General features: G+C 40.6%; 1 protein-coding gene across 8 annotated transcripts in view; it reads right to left on the bottom strand.

Moving 5' to 3' along the window:
- znf536 (zinc finger protein 536) overlaps positions 1–23746 on the bottom strand; it is a 174403-nt gene that overhangs the window by 20407 nt on the left and 130250 nt on the right. The window lies entirely within an intron of this gene.

Below are 23746 nucleotides of genomic sequence, written 5' to 3'. Positions count from 1 at the left end.
TGTTACTTAAAAATTACAAATTGAGTTATTTGGATATTTTCTTCCTTTCTACTCCATTTTCGGGCTCTTGTTGTTTTGATGTGCAAGTGCATGTGCAGGATAATAACTTTCAGGCATGCAGTTATTGCTGAAGTCTGAATCCCTGTAAAAAAAAAAAAAAAAATGCACACCGTTTTTCTAATTATTTGCCGCTGCAGTCGGTGCCAAGTAAATAATATGAATAATATGCGATTTCATTCTCTGTACAAGCCCGGAGAAAATGATTTGCCAATAAAAGTGCGCCGGCGTGTCGTGTTCTTCTAAGATGCCTCCGCGAAAATGACAAAACGGAATTAAAACATGCGTCTGTTTCGCGGGCGCTCGCGCAATAAGCGGCGACGTTAATGGGAATTGAAACCGGTAAGGAGTCGGCACGCGGCTTTAATAACCGCGAGCGCGCGCGCGCCATTTAGAGCCGCCCATTAAAGCAATAACGGCGACACACCTACTCATTCTGCGGGGCGCGTGCTCAGCCCTTTCCGTTCACCAGCAACTTATCAGACTGTGTCTTATACAATCTGTACTGATCTTTCCCGTCCATCCTTACTGATAAGAATAAGAACCTTGCTTTAAGCCGAGTGCAAATGCTGCAGATAGATAAACACTTGTGGACACCTGACCATCACACCTATATGTTGGTCTTCCACAAAAAGTTCACACGAGCATGTAATTGTATAGAATGTATGCTGTAGCGTTACAGTTCCCCTTCACTGCGACTAAGATGCTCCAGCTTGGCGATGCCCCTGTGCACACTGAGCTCCATGGTTGTTGAAGTTAAAGATCTTGAACCACACTGAACACCTTCAGGCTGAACATTAATGTTCACCCCACCTAACATCACTGACGCTCATGTGGCTAAATACGATCTCCAAAATCTTCCCAGAAGATTGCAGCCAAAAGGTGGATAAATGTGGAACTGGATGCTCAACAAGCACGTATAAGTGTGATGTTCAGGTGTCTATAAACTGTTGGCTATACAATACAGCTACACCATGATGCCAAATATATCTGGACACCTGACCATCATATATGTGCTTCACAAAACAAAGGTCCTTTGCTGTTATAACAGCCTCTACACTACTTTCCACAGTGTTTTTGAATGTGGCATCGAGGATTCAGCCTCAAAAGCAGGCCGAACACTCGTATAAGATGAGAAGGCCTGGGGTGCATTCAGCTTTTTAATTCTTTTGTTACATGGGGTTGAGGTCAGGGCTACGGATGCTCAAGTTATAACTCTCCAACCTCGGCTAATAATGTATTTATAGATTTAGCTTTGTATTTGTTTGCTTCTTATTTGTTACGGGACTTGTGTCCAATTATTTTGACGATTTGATAGATAGATAGATAGATAGATAGATAGATAGATAGATAGATAGATAGATAGATAGATAGATAGATAGATAGAATATTTTTATTGTTAAAATTTATAGCAATAAGAACTCATTTTTTCATATTAACAGTGGAATTATGATGCCTGAATGCAGCACAGCACTAACAGCACTGTACACCAGGGGGCGCCAAAAACAGTTTCACAAAAATGGATTTTATCTACCTGCTTTCTTTCTTTCTGTCTGAAAGAAAAAAAAAAAGTAATGTTATATAAGTTTTTCGATTTTAAAAAATAGTGGGGAGAGAGAAAAAAAGTATGAATATGTCTTCTCTGCTTGCCTCAGGTTTATATTAATGTTGTGGAGGTGGCTGTCACAGCTATGATGGTTGTCAACCCTGTCATAAACCTGTATGTTCATGTTTTTCTGAGCTTTATATATCATGTGTGGGTGTTGACTGCTTATGACTGTCTAAAGTGCATAAAACATATAATCTACGTACAACCATTATGCACATGGAACACTGAATTTTACATGTTTTCATTGGTTTCTAACACTAAATGTAAATGACATTCATACAGTAATGGATGCACAAAAAATATACTGTTCCACTCAGATTGTGCTGGACATTAACTAAATAATGGACATCAAATAAGTTATAAATTTGGGGAAAACCGGTCATTAAGTTCAAATAAATCAGAATCGACAACCTTGCTCAACAAAGATAAACTTATTCATTATTAATAAACACTATAACAATAATGTTGATTTTAGAAAGAAAATAAAAATATTTTGATGTACGATGTTGAGATTTGTGTTCTGAGAAAAAGTAGTATCAATCTTAGAAAACATAGTTTCTCAACTTACAATTATTTAACCCATACCATTTTTGCATACAATAATAAGATAAGATAAGATAAGATAAGATAAGATAAGATAAGATAAGATAAGATAAGATAAGATAAGATAAGATAAGATAAGATAAGATACGATACGATACGATACGATACGATAAGATAAGATAAGATAAGATAAGATACTTATCTTGCCAGAGACTGCTTCAGATAACAAGAAAAAAATAAAAATTAAATATAAATAAATAAATTAATAAAAGAATCTACATATACAAATATATTCAATGTATGTATTCATAACAATGCTTCTTGTTTGGATATGATTTAACTAAAATCAAAGAGAATTTCTCTGAAGCTCATTTTCAGTAGTAATAAAGTGTAGTGCAATGCTATTTTTCTGAAAACCGAATGTTAACAGTGTTCTGCTCTCCATGTAGATCCAAGCTTATCTAAGTGCAATGCGGAATTTCGTCCACAAGATGGCGCTATGAGACTGAGCCACACTTGTAACCCCAAGTTCATCATAACAAGCTCATGATCTTCAATGTCATCTTCCTCCAGCTTGTACGTATTTCCACAGTGGAGATGACGTGGTTGTGATTTTAAGGACATGAATTGATTTGGCAGTGCTTTAAAGAAAATACTGCAGTCATGTTTTCACAGCTGTCTGAACGCACGCTTTTAGGTCCGAGAGGAAATTAAGATAGTCATAAACGCAGTGATAATAAATCACATTCTCCAGCAATTTTTTTTTTTTTTTTTCCTTTTTAATGCCTGCTCTCCCAAGGGCACCTGCTCTCTGTGACTTCCCTTTAAAGAAAGTTCCAGTAATGAGTTACAGATTAGGGCCCCATATTTGATTTTCACTCTTCATTAACTAAGCCACCTGGAATGGTATTATTTAAGGACGCCATTCCTTCTCCCCAAACAACTGCCACTGTGGCCTGGAGACTCACACATCAACTTTATAGTTACACACAACTTTTCAGTCTGGTAAAGTGCTTGTGTGTTAGTTAATATCATGTGACAATACAGCTGGTTAATAATAATAATTTTCCGCACAGGTTTACGGCAGCTTACCGAAGTCTTTGCTCAGACTTGTGCATGTGAGGATTAAAAAATATATACATTTTTTTAGGCCAGATTATTTCTGATCTATCATCAGACTATATGATTAGGTTTCTCGTTCATGTTCTTGTATGAGTGTGTGCAGTCTAGCACCCTCTTCTGTTTCGCTACATTAACACATCTCGGGTGCGCATGAGGCAGATCGGGGGCCCTGGAAAGTAATACAAGACATATGGTAAGAGGACTCATAGCTCCAGGATCCATCTTATGTTAATACATGTGTCATGCTTAACAGAATGGCTAAATGAAGAGGCGGATGGAACAATAGCCGAGCACAAGGCTGGGAGCGAGCTCTGTTAACAAGGGCCAGGCCGCTCAGGGAGCCGTCCCTGCTGTCGCGGCTCTGAGACCTGACATTTCACAACTGCCTCTTCTTATCACTGCACCACACTACTACAACGAAGAAAGAAAGAAAAAAAAAAAAAAAAACACACCCACACACACACACACACACATCTAAGGCAAAACTGCCTCAAGGTCATACCTAACCTTGCTTTATGTGCTGCTCTGTCCTTGGTATTAAATAATTACATATGCACAGGTTTTATATGTAAAACTTTCCTATTGTAAAATTACATTAATAGTATTATTATTTTCTAATGATTTGCGAGTGATCAACAAACATCTCTCTGGAAAAAAAAAGGGGGACTGGGGTTTTAAAGCCTTTAATTATAGAATCCCACAGTCACAACTGTGCGCATATTTTGTTTTAAAGTTAAAGTTGTTTTCTAATGAGCCATCAGCTATAGACTATTTCAGATTAAAAGTGAAGTTTGTGCGATTTCATATGAACGTGTAGGTAGTGTAATTGGTCACGTTTAATTTTAGCATACATCTGAAAAGATCTGCATCTCAGAGCTTTATAAAAGGAAACAAGCAAGTTATATTAAATTACATTATATTATATTATATTATATTACATTATATTATATTGTATCATATTATATTATTTTATATTATATTATATTATTCTGTACCATGCTGTATTTGGTGCATATAATCTTTCTGGGTGTTTTAATAAGACTGCACAGCCACATGTTTAAATTTCATGTTAAACATCTAATAACTTATGGAAAACTCAGCAGCTCATTGTAAATACATAATTCACTGTTACATCCCTGCTGCATGAATTAAAACCTTGAAAAAAAATCTGTGAAAATTATCTGTGTTGATTATTAATTATCTTTGGAAATTTATTTTAACAACATATCAATATTAACATATAAAATAAAAAAAAAACAACATTAAATATTATTTTTATTATTATTATTATTATTATTATTATTATTATTATTATTATTATTATTAATAATAATAATAATAATAATTATTATTATTATTATTATTATTATTATTATTATTATTATTATTATTATTATTATTATTATTATTATTATTATTATTAATTTGGAACAGAAATATATGACACACCATTAGACTATCCAGGGCGTAAAATGCACTCTAAAACACTCTCATAACTGAGAATGGTTATGGGTTACATTTCAAATTGTAATTTTACTTTGAAAAATAGAATTGTGGAAGAACATTACGTAGGTAAATAATACGGATCTACAGAATGACTGTTGTATCTTTGAGGAAACACGCTCCGGGGGGAACCAAAATATACCAAAATGTACCTGTTTAATACCGTTATTTCTGACAGTGATGTAGCTCTTTGATGAGAACACACTTACAAGATACACCAAGCAGTCTGGCTACTGAAAAAACACATTTCTCTAGTAATATAGTTACAACACTCCTACTGACTTCTTTTACACCACTGTGCATTATTAATGCCGGTATATCGTCGCTTTTATTTGTAGGGATCAAATAGTTTGACACGTATTTATTTGAATACATATTTGATTAGTCTCCGCTCGAAAGCTTCCTGTCCCATCCAAATGAGGACTAGATGTGGTTTTAAGTCTCTTACTAAACACTGAACACACACGGCCCATATTGAACACACACCACACATACGGTAACGAAGGGCGTCTTTGTTCTCTCACAGGCATCCGGCACTGTTGGAAAAGTGTTGTTTTTGGCAAAGGTACACCTCATTGTACAGACCATTATTTATAAATATGTAAATACGAACACACACACACACACACACACAGAAGAGCACGCTGAGCACTAGGAAGTGCACCCAAATCATATTTTTAGAAGGTTTTAATGAACACAGGATGTTTATGAATACCATTTGCAGTGATTCACAAAGAGTAGAGGGATCAGCCTGCGCCACCACCACCCCTCCCTCACAGCGTCAAAGAAATCCAGTGTTTCTGGAGGGAAACAGCACTGTTGTGCCTCGGCGGTTGTGTGGGTTGAGATTGCCCTCAGATAAGCATGCTGCAGTTCCGAACAACACAAAAGGAACAGACAAAACCCGTACATGTGGCACTTAAAAAAGGGCTTCTGCTCGCTGCTTTAACTGGGGGATTTGTGCATCGTTTCTGTAAAGGAAACGCGCACAGGTAAAACAAATAACATGTTCGTTATTCTCCTGATCCGGAGCAACCGTAAGCCACAGCAGATGACAAGGTTTAAGTGCACGATACAATATAATAAAACACGAGGATGTATGGCGAAAATGTAAAAACTTAAAGAATAAGGACTTTCAACAAAATGGAATTTTGTAATGTGAAACAATTAATTTAATTCTCCGTTCCAGTTGGCAATCCAACACTTAAATCACGTCCAAAGATCTTGGTGGATAACACACAGATCACACCTAGATCCCAAACACCTCCAGTTCCTGTCACTAAACCACACTTGAGTGAAACTTGGGTGAAACAGTGTGTGTTGGAGCTGTGGCTGGCAGGTTGACATGGCCTACAGAGAAAAACGAAATGGAGGAGGAGGAAAAAAAAAAAAAAAGAGAGAGTCCGGATACGTCTGACTTTTCCTCTGACTCCATTTCTGGGGCAGAGATCGTCATCCTGATAATACCTCCACAGAGCAATTTAAGCCCAAACACTGACGCTGCTATCTGTCTTCTGTGCCTGATAGCGCTTTCTCCCCTCTCTCGCCCAAATTACTTTCTTTCATATCTAATTATATTTGCTAATGATCTTATAAGGGAATAATGGAATGTGCTTGATCTATTACCTTTTTTTGCCACACATAAATACAATACAAATGGCATTGCAGCATTCGGAGGGGGAGGTTTTATATTTTTCTCTTTTTTTTTTTTTTGCTCTTTACAGTTAGAGGAGCAGAGGGTAGCTCATCTCAGAAATGCTATTATAACACAAATATCTGTGTTATAAACAATGCTGAAATGATAGATTATGATAGGATAATGGATAACGGGAGGATTCGTAAGCGCTGTGGATCTTGCCGTGACTTTAATGATGCTGAGAAGCTTTCGCATGGGGTTGAGTTGACCTAAGGGGGCATGAACTTAACCCTGACACGTGAAGCTAAAAGACGAGTGATGGATGATTTCACGGGAAAAAGTCGCATGTCTTATAGATGAGCTGGATCGCGTACAGACGGCGAGCCGGATTCGCTCGTCAATGAACTACTCTATTAGGAGTTTTGATAAAGTGTCTACAAAAGTCATGACATTTCTTTCTTTCACTATGTCTTTTGTCTTTCTCTTTCCTGACATGGGGCAGACCTTAATCCCAGGCTCCACCCAGCTCTCTTCACTCTGCATTTCCCACAGGCCCGGTGATGACCAGTGCATGACAGAGCCTCTAAACCCCCGACATTAATGGAAGGAAATGGCACTCGATCTCCATTTTATCTCCTAATAATTTCTACTGAAATGATAATTACCATCCTTAGAATCCCCACAGCGAGAGAGAACGGCGTAAAATAAAACTGATCTTTCTAGCTCTGTACACTTCCGTCAACACATCATAGTCCCGGACGACAAATACATATCGCGCACATAAATGCAGGGCTTCTCTTTCCTTTTCTCTCTCTCTCTCTCTCTCTCTCTCTCACTCTCACACACAGGACTCTTGGTCTGCTGGCGACTGCTGTCTGTGATTCTTTTCAACTGACATAATCCTGATTGATTCGTTCAGCAGATAAAAACTCAGTCCACTTGTGCCCTTTACCGAGGGAACATAATACCAGGCTTTATTCTGCGACAATGTAACATAATGGCGTCGGAATGTGTGGAGGGGAGGGAGGAGAGAGGCCACGTCTTAAATGACTGTGACACTCTGTGGTCTAATGTAAAAGAAAAAAAAAAAGGAGTGTGTGAGTGAGTGAGCGAGTGAGGGAGGAGAAAAAATCATTAAGCGCAGATTATCAGAGTGCCCCACTGCTAACAAGGTCAGAGCAGGGTTGCTGGTAAAAGTTGCTATTGTTCTGTTTTTCTTAAACGCAGACACTTTAGATTTTACCCCGATGATATTCAGCGCTCCGGATTCTTCTTCTCATGTCTGCCTATCACCTCTCGCCTTTCTTTTTCTTTTAAAGAACCTTTTGTTTGACAACAGGAAGGGATGAGGTCACTTTTTTTTTTTCCTCAGGATTCATTTGAGTATGAATCATGCTATTTTGCAGGACTTGACATGGGGTGAGCTGGGCTCTGCTTAAATAGGCCAAATGCACACACACACACACACACACACAGATGGCTGTGAGGTTAACAATGTGTCATACTTTCGAGAAACATGTTCTGTGTTTGGTGGAAAACATAAATAAAAAACAACCTGTTACATCTGTCGTAAGCATGAACATGAACGTGAAGGAAAGCATGCAGTAAAAAATATCATAAATTAATAAACTGTCATGTTGCTCAGACATGTTTCTATAGTAACAAAGGGCATGCTCAGTAGGCCTCTCTCTCTCTCTCTCTCTCTAGTATACATTGTGTTAATTGGGAGCTCTAATCTAGGAGACTCAAAGTCCCATGAGTCAGTGCTGATAATATTTGCAGGAGCATCAGACTCGATGCAGCTCTCACGCACTAATTCTGCACGGCATCCACCTGCTCTGGAGTCAGCGAGCTCCCCTTAGAGTGACACCGTCACTCACTGCACTGATACACAGCGAGACAGACAGAGAGACAGGGAACGGAGGAGTGCCTTTTATCCTGCACGGTGGGACCTGTCAGTGCCACCTCCTCTCAGGTCCCCTACTAGCACGAACACAGCAGCTATCACAGGCAACCTGATATCCGTGCTCTTCATTTCCAGGAGGGTGGAATCATGAGAGCGGAGCAGAGCGACCCTGCACAGGAGAGCAGCTACTACACAACTCCCCTAAGATCACATGCTCCAGGAGCAGCAGAGAGAGAGAGATGTCTATAGTAAAAGATGTTCAAATGTCAGAAAAATAAGTAGGTTGGCCTTTGTAGACTTCTGCTTTCACACTCTAAAATAAAAAGCGTTGCCCCTTTTTATTTTATTTTTAATTCGGCGTGAGCGACATGAGATTGCCGTTTCCCCTGGTGGCTCTTAAAGCTTCTATAGAGAAGCTTTTTGTATGCCTCTTGGTGCTTACCTGTAAAACCTTCGTTTCAAGTTGTCACACTCGGAGCCATACCAAACGTCTGTCGATGTCAGTGCAGGCTGCCGTGATGGAAAATCACAAGTACTTGGCTGAGTTTCTTTAAATGCAATTTTGCCCATTCCCCTGCTGCTCTCTGATGATTCAACATTTCCTGCTTCAACATCTGCTACTTACTCTTACTGGGTCTCAATTAAGACACCAGTATTTATGAACACCCCCCCATTCCTTATTTACGTTTCGATTTTTTTTTTTTTTTTTTTGCACATATGTGCCAGGAGAGGAAGCCAAAAAAACAGGCTCCCCCCTGCATACCCGGCTCGCAGATGTTTCTAGAGAGGAGCCAAAGGGTGCGTGCATGCCACGATGCTACAGGAGAACTTAAAGAGCGAATGATTTAAGGTTAGAAGCAGAAGATTTGCAGATCTCCTGAGCTTCTGGAGGAGATGGGTGGCCAGGGCTGATTGCTGGAATGGCGAAAGCAGATTCCTGATCTCTGGATAAGTTCAGAGCAACTGATTTAGGGGGTCGGTTTTAATTGACTGGAATTTTTTCGTCTCTAACCCAAACATCTGTATGGTGCTTTCCAGGCATACAGATAGGTTTACCATACATCTGCTCACAGGGGGGAAATGATACTCTTCTTAAAGTAGAGCTAAAGCCTGACACGGACATATTATCTCTAATATATGGATTTTATATGGTCAGTCTCAGCTTTATATGGCGAGAGGTCTGCCAAAGAGCATGACAGCGTTGGAAAATATTGATTTTCCAGCCGAGCGTCACTGATATGAAGGATGATGATTGCACAGTGTGCCGATAATCAAATAAATAATCAGCTTGGCTTTAGACTTGATTTTTTTTTGCGTCCTTGTACTCTAAACTCTGGGCCTGTCCTAGGCACAGATCTACCGCAGCGACCCATACAGGACACTTAAATTAGCTTTCATAGTGACACAAGCCACCCATTACCCCCCCCTCAGGTCCCGTGTAATTTACAGGCTCAAAGTGGGAGAGCAAATACATATGGAATTGTATCAACCATTACTCAGTGGTGAAAATATGCACTCAGCCAGATACAGGGAGAGCTTTGTGTCTCCACACACACACACACCTACATGCGAGCATATGAAGTGTGCAGAATGTGGCAGGGTTTTATTTAATAGTCCACGTGTGCCTCTTGTAAGCAGTTAGCACGCTTATGCACTCGTGGGCTCACCAACACATGTCTGCACAAACAACAGCAGAAGAAATAGCACAACAAAGGAGGCCTGCAATGTCTTGAAACAGAATAAACATCTGGATTCAAAGAAGGAGGGGGAAAAAAAGTAAAGGAAATGAAAAGTGCAAACTTAAAAGAAAGAGAGTGAGGAGATTTATATCCCATCACCCACGGAACCTGTTTACTTTTTTTTTTTTTTTTTTGTATTTACGCAGCGAGAGGTAAGACATTGTTAGAATATGAAACGTCAAACTATTTATGCGTCTGCATAAGCACTTAGGGCTACGACTCCTTTGGTTTGACACGAGTATAAACAGCGCGAGATCAAACCTCTCTGACTATGACCATCCTCCGTGAAGAGATGACGGATATGACCGATTTTTCCCATGCAAACCCAAAACACACGTTTCATTTCAAATTCCCAAAAAGTGAGGCTCATTAAATGCAACAGCTTTATAAGTATCAGCTGTTTCATCAACTTTTCAAGCCTAGCATCAGCCACAACCGGTTGTCAAAGAGAAGTTATTATCTCAAATGTGTTGTATTAATAATTTATCTCCGAGCGCTGTTTATGAGTGTTTGGGACGCAGTTCATTTGGGACGCGGTCCTAATAAGCGTGGATGGAGTGGAATATGGCATGAGATGGCCAACGTTGTTCTTTCTTTCTTTTCTTTTTTTTTTTTTTTTTTTGAGAATCATTACTTTGTGTGCTCCTCTAATTGAGGCTTCATAAATTACCCAGAAGGCTTGGTCTGGTTGCTGATTGCTCTCTGTCTTGGCCCACATTGTGCCCTTGGTTGAGAGACACGAACCGTGAGTGTTTTCCAGAGCAGTGTGACAGTTTTTTTTTTTTTTTGTACATAGAGATGAGACAAGGGGCAGAAAGAGAGTCACTACACTCCAGCGGAAAACTGCCTAATTACCAACAATTAATTGAACAGGGAATAAAAAATTTTTTTCCTTCATTAGTCTTCTAAAACATTAGCTTTATGTGGATAATAATAATAATAATAATAATAATAATAATAATAATAATAATATATTTCAAAATAAATCATAAATAAATAAAACAAAATATTTTCTGCTTTTTAGATTATTAACTACTTTTAGATCTTAAAAATACCCCAGTATTATCTTGCTTCATCTCCTCGCTCAGCTCCCACCATTTCAGACAAGCAAATCCATAATGTTCTCCTTTTTTTTTTCTTTTTTTTTTTTCCCGTTCCACTTCAATCTCCTCCTTTTTCCCAAGCCTGAGAAACTTCAGACATGAGAACCATTAGTGGAGTCTAATATAAAACCAGTGAAATTTACCTGGGATTATAAGTCATTGACAAATAACCTTGCTGATAGATGCGAACTAGATTTTGTTCAAAGCACTCTGACAGCCTCAAAAGAGATTAGCGGAGTTCTTATCAGGTCAGCGGTGTCGCCGGGGAAATGTGTTTAAAGTCACATTGATTTATTGAAAGATTTTCCAATAAGAGTATCTCTACTCTCCAACAAGAAAGAGTGTGTGTGTGTATTTGTGTGTGTGTGTGTGTCTAACACAATGAGTGTGAACCCAAAATTCACATCCACGTTACAGATGACCTAAATTGTGTGAGAGATTTTCTGATGGCTGAAAATGAAACCTTCCCAAACATTATTTTCTTTATTTCACTGCTCTGTCTACTGTTTGCAATTCATCCTGCTGAAAGAAATGATTGAACATCAGTGAACACACACACACACACACACACACACACACACTGACAGCCAAATCTTATAAAGATCCTTTGTTCCTCTGGGTGCTCATTTGACACTATTACCTTCTTAAGAGTAATTATGAATGATTTTAGAAAGCCGGATCGTAAGATCCCCTCAAATGAACGGCAGAAGAAAACCCAGGATGTCAATCTACAAGCCTGTCACTGAAATGTCGTCGTTCTTCTCTGTTTTTTCTACTCACACACACACACACACACACACATGCCACGCTGCTCCGTTTGATCTCAGAGGTCTGCTGGAACCCTGGAAAGCTATCCCAGCATTCTCAGCGGCGTCGGAGCCCCACGGTGAACCTTCTGGAAGTGACGGCGTGTCCAGGCCATAACACTAGCCACTGACGTCGCTAACTCTGCCACGCAATCTGTCAGGGACCGCACCTTAACACCACTACACGCTGGGGAACCTGCACAAATCCCTGCCTAAGCCAGCACCATGCTTAAATAAAAGATCCTTTAAAAAGGCATGGAGTATTCTGAATCATCTCATGCCGCCAAATGTGTGTCACATATGCATGTAAACGCGTGCGATCATGGAAATTTTGAAGGATGTGATGTTTTTTATTAGCTGTCTGTATTTATGTTTCATTGCAAAATGATACAAAAAAAAAAAAGTAAAGCGTGTTTGTGCTACAAAACAACACTAGGATTCTTACTGTAAGAAAAGTACTGTAAACACAAGCGCGGCTTTAACTAAATATTGATATCATCTAAAACCCTTCGCGAATTCTTAGGGTTGTTCTTTAAAAGTTCCATACAGAACCCAAGTAGAAGGTTTTCAAGTACAGCTTTCCTCTTTAGGATTAGTTTTGGTTTTAAGTAGTGGATCTGAATTTCATTCTCATTTCACATTATACATTGAAATGGACGTTTAAAGGACGTTTCCTACATTCGTAGAAACGCGGTTCGGTCTGCACTGTCATTACACACGGAGGTTTCCAACCAGAGTATCTTTTTTTAAGCAAAAAACTCTCAAACACTTTCTAATAAAAAAAAAAAACACATGAGTGCAAACACACAGGGGCCATGTGACAGGAAATAAGATCAACTTTGGTGCTTTATATTTGCAATACCGCTCAGGTCAAGCAGATTTCATTTAAATAGAAGATGAGAGAGAAATTGGGAAATAACGTTTATTAAAATCGGAAGAACATCAGGGTGAAAACAACTAAGCCATGGCCCATTGATGCGGTTTGATGCCTCGTACAGCCTTAACACCGCTCTCTATTTCCCAGCATCATTTTCTCTGGAGTCAAACCCACTCGATCATGCTGCCTTCCTCTCACTGTAATAGCTATTCTCCAAGGTACTAGCGTGGTCAACAACAGGAGCAGGCTAATATTTTTATGTTATCGGTAACACTCCCACATTTGTTTTCATATCTACTTGAAGGCCTGAGCTTAGGGATGACAGGAAATGGCAGAGTTTGTCTGAATCTCCACATTCACCTCCCCCTTCTGCCAATGAACGTGGGAGGATCCGTCGTACACAATGATCTCTTGTTCAGATGGAAGGGCTTTGTGCATTCATCTATAACTGCCCGGCATGCAAAGATAACCAGGCAGCCTGATGATCGATAAATAAATAGCGAACAGCAGGAATAAAAAAGAGAAAAGAGGAGGGGACAAAGAGGAGAGAATGGAGACGGATGGATGACTGTTTGACTCCTGTGTTTTTATCTTCTTTACAAAAGTGAGAGAAAAACCCTTTGTTTTTATTTATTTATTTATTAAAGCCCGTGATATGTACTTAACCTTTTAAAAAGGTTTGCGGATGTTCACTGAGAAAAGCTCGAAAAATGAATTTTACTGTTGCAGCTGTCACCTTTATCTGTACTAAGGACTATATATGGATTAAAATGAACTGCCTTTAATAAGTCAGGCTTATGAATAAGCTGTTAGGTTGAGTTTCACGTGTAGGCTTTGTATCAGCGTGAAAAAGTAAAAGTGTTAGGATGGAGAGACTGGTTCATGGTGAGGTTATCACAGACAGGCAGTGGCAAGAACTCTGTTAATACACACACACACACACACACAGCCGCATATTTAAGCACAGAAGGAGAAACGTGGCTTCTGTAGGGCCGTGCATCAGCGAGCAAACAGCGGCTCTCTGCTCAAAGCCTGGCAGCCTAAAGAGAGGATCAAACGCAGCCGGCATTTGGGTGAAACCGCTTCGACAGAATGTCAAGTACAACACGGACCTGAAAAGGGGAGCTTTCTCTCTTTCTCTTCCTCTCCCTTTCACAGTGACAGTCAAGGCACCTGACTACATGTCTCAATATCTGTGCAAAGAGGTAGACTGAAATAAAACGCTTTCGACAAGGACACAGACTTAGCGAAATACCAGCAAGCCTAGCAGTATCCCTGACTCAACACATGGTACTCCGTTCAAACATCAGGCAATATGTTTGAAAAAAAGAAAGAAAAAATTGTATATTGGTTATGTTTTAAGCAAGAGCGGATATTGAAACCAGATCAAAGAATAAAAAGTTAAAATCTTGAGGCAGACTCTAAACAGTGAGTCAGTGGTGTATAAATGAGGCTGCGGTTACTCCTACCAGTCGTCCCCCACACAGGGGAACACATATCCCTAATGACAGGCTCCTTAGCCTCTGGGTAGTAGAATTGAGCAGGCCTGAGTGGGCCTGTGTCTCGTCTGTAATCAGACGTACCCAGAGCTGTATTGACGAGCTCCAGAACACGCTCTTACACATCACGCCATGCATGTTTCACTTGCTGTGTGCTCTATATCTTTGTAGCACATTCGATTCAATCGGCGAACCGAGGCACTCGTGATCTAATGTCACAGGATTAAGAAGAGCTGCAAGTAAATAATGCATAAAGAGCAGAGAGATAGGTGGAGTGCTAATAAAGGCCCACACAAGTGTCCCATTTCCCCTCATGGCCCTGACAGTTATGGTCAGTGACCTGAAGGGGGAGCTGCTCTTTAACATGTTGAGGGGGGTTTGTATTTGCGCGAGACAATAAAAACATTAATTTGCCCTGAAATCACTCCTGACGTAAATGTAAAATGGTGCCCATTGGAACCCAGTAATGAAGCATGCTGCATCTCTGCAGCTCCTAATTTGACTAGTTAAACGACTCCATTACGTGTCTAACAGACAGAGGCAAATCATTTCTGGTCAGTTGAGGCTCACTTAGCCGCATCGCGTCGCCGAGCTGGAGGAGAAATGGAGAAGACGACGGGGCCTACTTTTCTCCTTCTTCCTCCTGCTGGCTTTGCACTCAGAGTATTATTTTAGCCAAAATAAGACGAGGTTAAGAACAACTCCAGAATGAGATGTGCATGAGCGGGGTGTGTGTGAGCCACTTTACTTCATCTCTCTGATTTTATATATTTTTTATTTATTTATTTTTTTTTATCCCTTTCTTTTTCCTCACTGACTGTGCTCGTGATTGTCTCCATCACTTAGTTAGTGGTCCAGTCCTAATGATTAAGCATGCACACTGTTAAGTTAGCAAAATAGATTGTTTTATTTTTTGTGCAATCAGAGTACTCTCTGATCACCGACAATTTTTTTTTAAAAAAAAAAAAAGAAAAAAGATTAGGAAATAATGAATTATTAAACAGCCTGCCTGCGGTCCATCACTGTCACTTAGTGTACAGAGCTCAGTTTCAAATACAAATCCTTTCCCCCCAAAAAAAGGGAGAAATTTAATTACTTTGTTTTTGTTTGTGACGATAGTTGCTAGAAGCGCACGCATACACAGAGTGAAAACGTGAAATACACACCCATCCTTCATTTAAATGATTATTCAGTGACAGCGTTGATATAGTGATGGAAAGACAAGTCTGTACAAGAGCATTTCTATTCAAGTTTCTATTGCTTTTACTTTTCCATTATTGTAGAAAGGTCCAGAGAAAATGCTCTTACATCACCTCACGCGCATAAACATGCAAGCGAAAATTCAAGACATGCTAAAGTGATAAACATCCTGTCTTATTTCCATCCCAAAAGATGTGAAGGTTTGTACAAATTTATTGAGATGCATAAATATCTGACCCGGTGACATTTTAAATAATTATTACTTAATATGATTAAAATGACAATTAAATACTAAAATGATTCTCATATTATATACGAAATTACAAAGTGAATCGTTTCAAAGTTAATCAAGAATATAATTAAGCGTTTTCTAAGTCATAAAAATTCAAATTGAAATTAACAAGTCATAAAAGTGTCTGTATTTCTATTTTTAAAAATTGTTTTAAAAAATTAGAAATAAAGTATTTACTATAGTCTACTATGTTTCATAATAGTATTGAATTAAATAAATTTAAAGTTAATGCATACATTATTTATTTATTTATTTATTTTTTACTGAATTATTCCAAGTTTTCAATAAGTTTTTACTGAGATGAAACAGGAGCTTGGTTTATTTAGGAACTTTATGGAAAGCCTCCTTATGAAGCTGGTCGTGAAGAAAGCTGCGGAAAAGCTTAATTGAAAAAAAAAAAAAACTGTTATAAACTTTAAAAATAAAATAGTTTTCTTTTGTCTTGGTATTTGAACATCTCCATATCTGTTACTTCATTGTGTCAGTGTCTTCATTCTTATTCTAAAATAGGTAGAAAATACTAACAATAGGGAGAAACCCCAACATATGAGCATGTGTTAATGATGAATTGTATAATAAGTCTATCGAAGGCTCATGCTGCCCTTTGACCCCACATACAAATATAAAAATCCTAAAAGATATAGTGGTTTTCTAATTCTTTATGGATGAGTGCAGATGTGACCCTGAGCCTTCAAAGCACTGCCTGTAGATATGAGTCATTTAGAATGAAAGAGTTAGTGTCGACTTCCTGATGCCTTCGCTGGCCTACAGAAGAAGACAGTGAAGGGCATGCAGTATACGCCCGCTCATGTCATGCCAGGACGTTGGGCAGTGCTTCAGGGCCAGAGAGTGCCTTGATCCTGCTCTTCATGCAAAGACACTGTGGGCAGACTGACGGCTTTGGCACGCTTAGCCTTATAAGTACTGTATTTCAGAAATCTGTTAACTGAGGTTGAGTTCAAGTTTTTGAATCACTTGTGTGGAGTCCATCCATGTCGGTCTTCAGGATTGGGCAGTGTCACACATGAGGATGCATTCACACACACACACACACACTCATGCACTCAAAGAGGGTCTGGGTCATCTTGCCCTTGGCACTCTGTGCATTGCACTAATGCCCACAGCTGCTGCATGCTGGCTTGTGAGTGATTGTGTGTGTGTGTGTATATGTGTGTGTATGCATGTGTGTACGCATGTGCATGCGTGTGCGTGCTTAATGCGATAGGTAATTATGTAGTCTGATCTCACAGACGAGGGATTTAAGAGCTAAGTATACTGTAATAGCCCTTGCGATGTGACACATGTCTGGGCCTAATAATAGCCAAGAGTGATGAGCAAACAGATGGACAGATAAGTATGAAACACTAAGGTGATGCTGTTATAGGGGAAGATGGCAGACTCACTACGACAAGCTGCTCATGAGAGTCCAGGCCTGCTTCTCTGACACGATGGAAGCGTTTTGATTCCATTTAGGAGAATTGCCATTAAAACTGTAGCGTGCATGCAGATCTGCATGCGGAAATGTGGGCCAATATTCAGAGTCGATTAACATAAAGTTGTGTGTATATTAATACAAATTTGTTCAAAGCACGTGATGAAGCCGCACGTGGAACACATCGGCTTAGGAGAACTTTTAAATAGAAGAAAACGACTGGAATTCAACTGAATTACCTACGTGATTGCTTTTGTTTTATGATTGTAGTTATACGATAAAGCTGGCAATGTTAATGAATGCATGACATTATCAGGGATATTATTTTTTACATATCCAGTTAATTGTGGCCATGCACTTGGACATTTGACCTGATTTTATTGCACTCACAACAATTCAAAATAGTACATGTTAGACCAAATGTATGACTTTTATACCTAATATTAATAAATGAAGCCCCACAGGTCCACACATGCTGCTTTCAGAAAATACTTTACACGTACATAGCCATGTACAAGAAGCTGAGATCTTCCTCCAGGCATTATTACTTCAGGATCTGCTCTCATAACCACAGAGGGTGTAAAGTCAAATGCTGATGAATCCCATGCTGTGTGAGTTCCTGAAGAGCGAAGAGCAGAGCTTCCTTTCTGGCTTCGTCGCCCGGGCTTTTGTGGAGCGACTGAAGCGGAGCAGAGTGTTTTCATGCTCGCTCGCCCCCCCAAGTGTTGCCCCCACCCCACCCACCCAACTCTACGTCTCTCTGCCCACTGCTTTCTGTCTGTTGATCCTCCTGAAGAGGACAGATCAAATATTCCACTCCAGCCGGAGAGCGTGCCTTCCGTTCAGGGGGTGCCGATATGATTGGAGCTGACGGATGAGGCCGGCGGTTTGAAGTCTTAACAGACAGAACAACTTTGATATCTGCTAGTGCTGTGTATCACCAAAGGAACAGAGGGAGAAACAGAGAAAGAGAGAGAGAGAGAGAGAGAGAGAGAGATGAGTGACTATAAGTAAGCACTGAGCCAGAGAGAAGGAGTGAGTTAGAGGCAAGTGACAGAGCAAGAGAGATGAACAAAAGCATCTGTGGAGTGGTCAGGGCCAGCGGCAGCTTGTGTCGGAGGCTTTTTGAAGTTCAAACCACCCCCTCCTCCTCATCGTCCCCTCCCTAGTTCCTACCCCAAAGGCCTTCTCCCTCTTTCCTGCTCTATGGGAGAACCTACTGGCGACACATACACACACACACACACACACACACACGCTTCACTACATGCTGCTGGTCCAGGAAATCAGTTCACATTCCAGCAGCCGAGCATTATCTTTGATTTAAACCTAGGTGGAGATCACAAACCAGCACAATAATAAGACCAAGAATCAAGCAAAACATATTAAGACCCTTTTATCCCTTCGGCTATACGACCGAACAAGCATGCTTTTTTTAAAGCGCGGTGCCGAGCAGGACTAAGCTTTAGAGTGACAGGATGAGAGAAAGACTAAACAGATGTCGCAGTTTGGCGGGAGTGAGGGAGTTAACAGGCTTTATTTTTCTCCCTCTTTTTAAACGTCTTCCGTATAAACAGATTTTGTTGCTGCTTAAAGTGGGCTCAAAATTAAAGCATATCATTTTACACACATATTGCATGCATATTAGCGAGCCCCAGCTGCCAGTGTCCTGTTCTTAAGAGCCATATGATTGAGTTAGGGGGCCGCGGTATCAGATAAGATTTAAGCCCGCGCTCCCTGCGTGCCTCCCTCCTCCCTTTGCATTTTACTGCTAACTTATTAAATGGAGAGAAATGACATTATTTTTCTGAGTGTATGTGTAATTATTGTCACACACCTGTGACTCCCGCCATCTTCAGCAGGGGGAAAGGAGGTGGTAGGAGGGGGGACGGGGGGAGTAGTTAGGAAGCGACGGCGTGTGTGTGTGTGTGTGTGTGTGTGTGTGTGTGTGTGAGTGACAGAGAGAGAGGGAAAAGGAGAGATCTCATCTGGAGCAGCGGGAGTTCTCGTTTAAAAAAAAAAGGAATCAGAGAGATTAAAAAACAGAGAGCTTGTTAATCAGATCGTCTCTGTCACTGGCAGTACACTGATATCCTAATGATTCGCGCAGCGTCTCCTGCGTCGGAGTCGACTGATGAGCACGAGCCTCCCCTTACCATCCACTCCAAAAGCAACAGCCTTGCACTTTATTACAACACACTGCGGCTCTTCAGCCTGAGGGTCCTGAAAGTCACTTTTGCCTTTCAGAAATCTGTCAAAACAGACTTTACCGTTCACACCCCTGCAACAAAGTGTGCCGCGCTGCCGTTTCCAACACCCCGACAAAACGGCTCGTTGGATGTTGAGCGCAAAGCTATTCTTCCTCCCTCGTTTTTTTGCCCCCCCTTTTCCTGAAAAAAATGAGACCACCCTGAGAAGGGGAACATGTGAAATAGTGCTCAGAAGACAAAGGAAATTACCTATTAGAGAAGGAGAAATGATCTTTCTTTGCCCTCGCTCCAAAACGTGACTCACGATGTTGTAATTGTTTACCTTTGACATCGGCCATAATTCTTCTCTGTAACAGAATATTTCAACATCTCTCCTCCTCCATCTCTCTCTCTCTCTCTCTCTCTTTCTCCCCCTAAACACATCAAGGCCTCAAATGTCGTCAAGCCTGAATATATTCCATCTTGATGCCCACCGCTTGCCTGTCACACACACACGGTCACCCACTCCTCTCCCTTTTCTCCCCTCATCAGACAAGACACTGGGTCACTTACAATGTGCCCCTCTCTCTTTTTCACCATCTTGTGTAAATACATCTATCGTTTTTCCTCTCGCGCCGACATTCTGGGAGGGGTCGTGAAAAAGAGCTAATCATAGCTAGTCGTGAGGCTTTACACTGTCAGTCTTGCTTTCCTGGGCTGATCTAAAAGCGTGGAAATAGCAGTGATTTTTGTGTGTGTGTGTGTGTGTGTGTGTAATGCTTTAATAGAAAACAGATGGCCACAGATGTAGGGCCGCGCCGAGCCTGGTGACATGTCTTTAATATTTTAGAGTGGTCTTGCTGTAAATGTAGAAGCAGCTGTTTCCTCCCGTTGTAAATTTGGAGTTTTTAATTCATGATTGACAGCTATTGGATTTACTGTAAATTACAGAAATGAATATGGAAGCGATGGAACAAGCTGGGTTGAATGTATGTGTGTGTGTGTGTGTGTGTGTGTGGTGGGGGGGTATTTAACGTCGGTCGTTCACGGCCGAACGGATTTATCACCACTCAAACACCAGGAGTTTATTTTCCTTTACGTTTTCTTTTCCCCGACCAAAGTCTAATTCTGTATAAACACACAGCTGTCTCTCCGACTCCAGATATCAGCTGATATTTAAACGTACGTGAATATTAAAGTGAAAAATGCAGACGGAGGAGGAAGCGAGGAGGAGGAGGAGGAGGAGGAGGAGGAGGAAGGAGTGAGGGAGGGAGGGTGGGGGGTGATTGCTAAAAGAGTTCTATTTCCATGTGTTTGTTTAGCTGCTGTTCGTTTAGTTTTAATGTCAGCCGCAAGTACAGCTCCCTTGACGCTTATAGTAGAGGTGATTGTCATCAATTCGCATCTTGGCATTTAAACCACCTGCTTCAAATACACATATTTGAAATGCAAATAAACTGCATATGCCCAGACAAATTAAAAAACGGGGTGAGTAAACACTTTTGAAGTCATAACTTTCGCTCGGGTTTTTTTTTTGCAGCGGGGAGTTGCACTGTCAAATGTTCTTTTCGGTGAAAAGCCAATACCGGGAAGATAACGCCTCTCAAAGCAAACCTGCTTAATGCTAAATGATTATATATTTATTTGTGGGTTTGTTCACAAGGCATGAGGAGTGCTTATGTTTGTTTTTGTTTTTTTTCCCCCCGTCGGTGTTGTTGTCTTTTTTTATTTTGTCTTTTCCCTCCACTTGATTCGGTTGCCTCTTATGCGTTTTCCATTAAGCGGCTCTGCTGTAGAAGCGAATGCAGTGCATTTTATCCTGCCTGCTGTTATTCAAACATCAATAGCCATATGTCTTCTTTAGCGGTGACCCTCTTTCATATCGATATTTGTATATGATCAGTACTTTTTCCTCTCTGTGCTTTGTCTCCTTGCATTAGCTCCAAGGTATATTATCCAATACTGCTGTCTCTGCATTAAAAAAAAAAGAAAAGAAAAGATGGACCTCCTTATGATAGATAGATTCCCCCCCACACACACACCCTCTCTCCACATACCCCACTATTCACCAATCCCCAGTCTCTCAGTCCCACAGGCCGATCTCTAGCATTAGGTTGGACAGCTTTTTAATGAGCCAAGCGCATCATTTTTCATAAAGTGTCTATTTGGACATTATCATGTTGCGCTAACCAAATCAAGGCGTAGCACATATCTAACTTCTCCGTTTTTTTTATTTTGTCTATTTCCGTCTAGACGGGCGCGTAAGTGAATATACTGATAAGAACATTTTAATCAGGCAGATGGGCAGCTAAAACGTGTCTCCTGCACTCATCATCATCATCATCGTCGTCGTCGTCATCATCATCCTCATCAGCATCAGCAGCGGCATAAGGACAATCATCATCATCATTACCGTCATCATCATCCTCCTCATTGATGAAGTGACAGCAGTTTTGAGATAAGAGTTTGTTAAATCGCCTCCATCAAAAAACAGCTATAGAGGCAAAACTTCCAACCCGCTGTTTTCCCTCTTCATCTCTCCCTGCACACACTTTTCATAAAAAAAAGTTGCTGAATGCTATTTTTCTTCCAAATTAATGAGATGCTTTCTGTCACTGAAGAAGACATGAATGATAGGGAGAAAAAGGGCTCACGTGAAAAATGCTTCATTAGCATCATAGACACCCTCGTACACCTAGATACAGATACACACCTACACACACACACACACACACATACATGTACAGCGTAACCACAAAAGCTTGTCGGGTACAGATTTGACTGAGATATGTATTTCTTCTGGTCGAGACATGGTGTGGACAAGCGAGGGCTCTCCCCGAGAATCACCTGTCACTCGGCTTAACAAGTGTCTCGTCAAGCACCTGCAACATCCAGCGCATCATCAACGCTTTACCGCTAACGTTCACGCGTTTGTCAAGCACAAGTAGACAGAAGCCCTGACGAGGTGTTACCTAATTGTGTTTTAAAAAGCGACGACACCTCGTCTTTCTCTCTTTCTTTCTCTCTCTCTCCGTCTCTTTCCCATTCTCTCTTCCTCTTCCCTCCATGACACCTCTCCTAATGCAATTAAACATTATGAAAAACAAGACATGGTGGAGTGTTGAAAGGGTGGGCGTTGTTTGACTAAGGTGGTGATGATGGAGGGGGTTTGGCTACCTGCAGAGTACAGGCATTCAAATGAAACCATAATAAGAGCATCAGAACGGCGGAGCATTGTCTCTGAGATGACAACGACGTTAAAGAATAAGTCAGGTAATTAAAAACGCACTCCTTGTTTTGTCAAAGTGGTCATAATTGTTGAAGTTTCTGCCCTTTTTATTTTCTCCGTCCTCTCTCACCGTGAATGCAAATAATGATTGTGGAAGGGAAAAAAAAAAAGGCAACCGAACAACAATGAGGAAAAAAAAAATAAAAAATCAATCAAATTATTGAAACGAAAAGTTGTTCTGTTCTCAAGGACATCAAGTTCTCGGCATACTGCTGGAACTGTCCAGCAGAGGGAAAAAAAAGAAGAGAGACATAACTTGGATGAGATGCTGATGAGAGGGGAGGGGAATGTGGAGGGGAAAGACAGAAATAAACCAAACTCCCATCTGATGACCAGCTTGTCTATAATACTGAATCCCTTCACCGTGCCAAGATGCGAGAACAGGATAAGTCCAGATCGCAAAGATCTGATGGCAGTCTCAGGCCTGCGAGCAAGAGATCACCACTTTCTTCCACGCCAAATCAGTTCTGCTACCTGCCCACACAAAAGCCCTTTCCAAACGGATAAAATCTTCGAGCATAAAATCAGGCTTGAAAAAGATACATGGCAAATATTCATGGCATTCATCTTATCCTCCCCACCACCTCCCCCAATGAAAAAAGAAAAAAAAAAACTGCAGGACAGATGATGTGGCCATCTTGAGATCGTTTGTCAACTGTCAGCCTGGGTTGACCTTGCAAAAAACAAACAGGGAGCATGGTGGCAGCGCTCGTCTTCACGGTGAGGAAGAGGGAAAAGAGAGTGCTGTTGTTTTTACTAATAAAGAGACATTTTGCCTTCCATTTGCAGCGCCAGTTAAAAGTACAACAAACATGGAAATCCATTACAGGCAGCTACTTCAAAAGTGTGACCAATCCTTGTGCAGTCAATTAGGGACTGGCAACTGAGGACGCTGTTTGTCTGCTGATGGACAGAAGAGACTTTCGGTCCGTCTTTCTTTACTT

This window comes from Hemibagrus wyckioides, linkage group LG27 (genome assembly GCF_019097595.1).
Source record: "Hemibagrus wyckioides isolate EC202008001 linkage group LG27, SWU_Hwy_1.0, whole genome shotgun sequence".
In the NCBI taxonomy this organism is placed as follows: Eukaryota; Metazoa; Chordata; class Actinopteri; order Siluriformes; family Bagridae; genus Hemibagrus; species Hemibagrus wyckioides.
The sequence above is the reverse complement of the archived record's forward strand: the minus strand, read 5'-3'. Positions and strand labels throughout refer to the sequence as shown.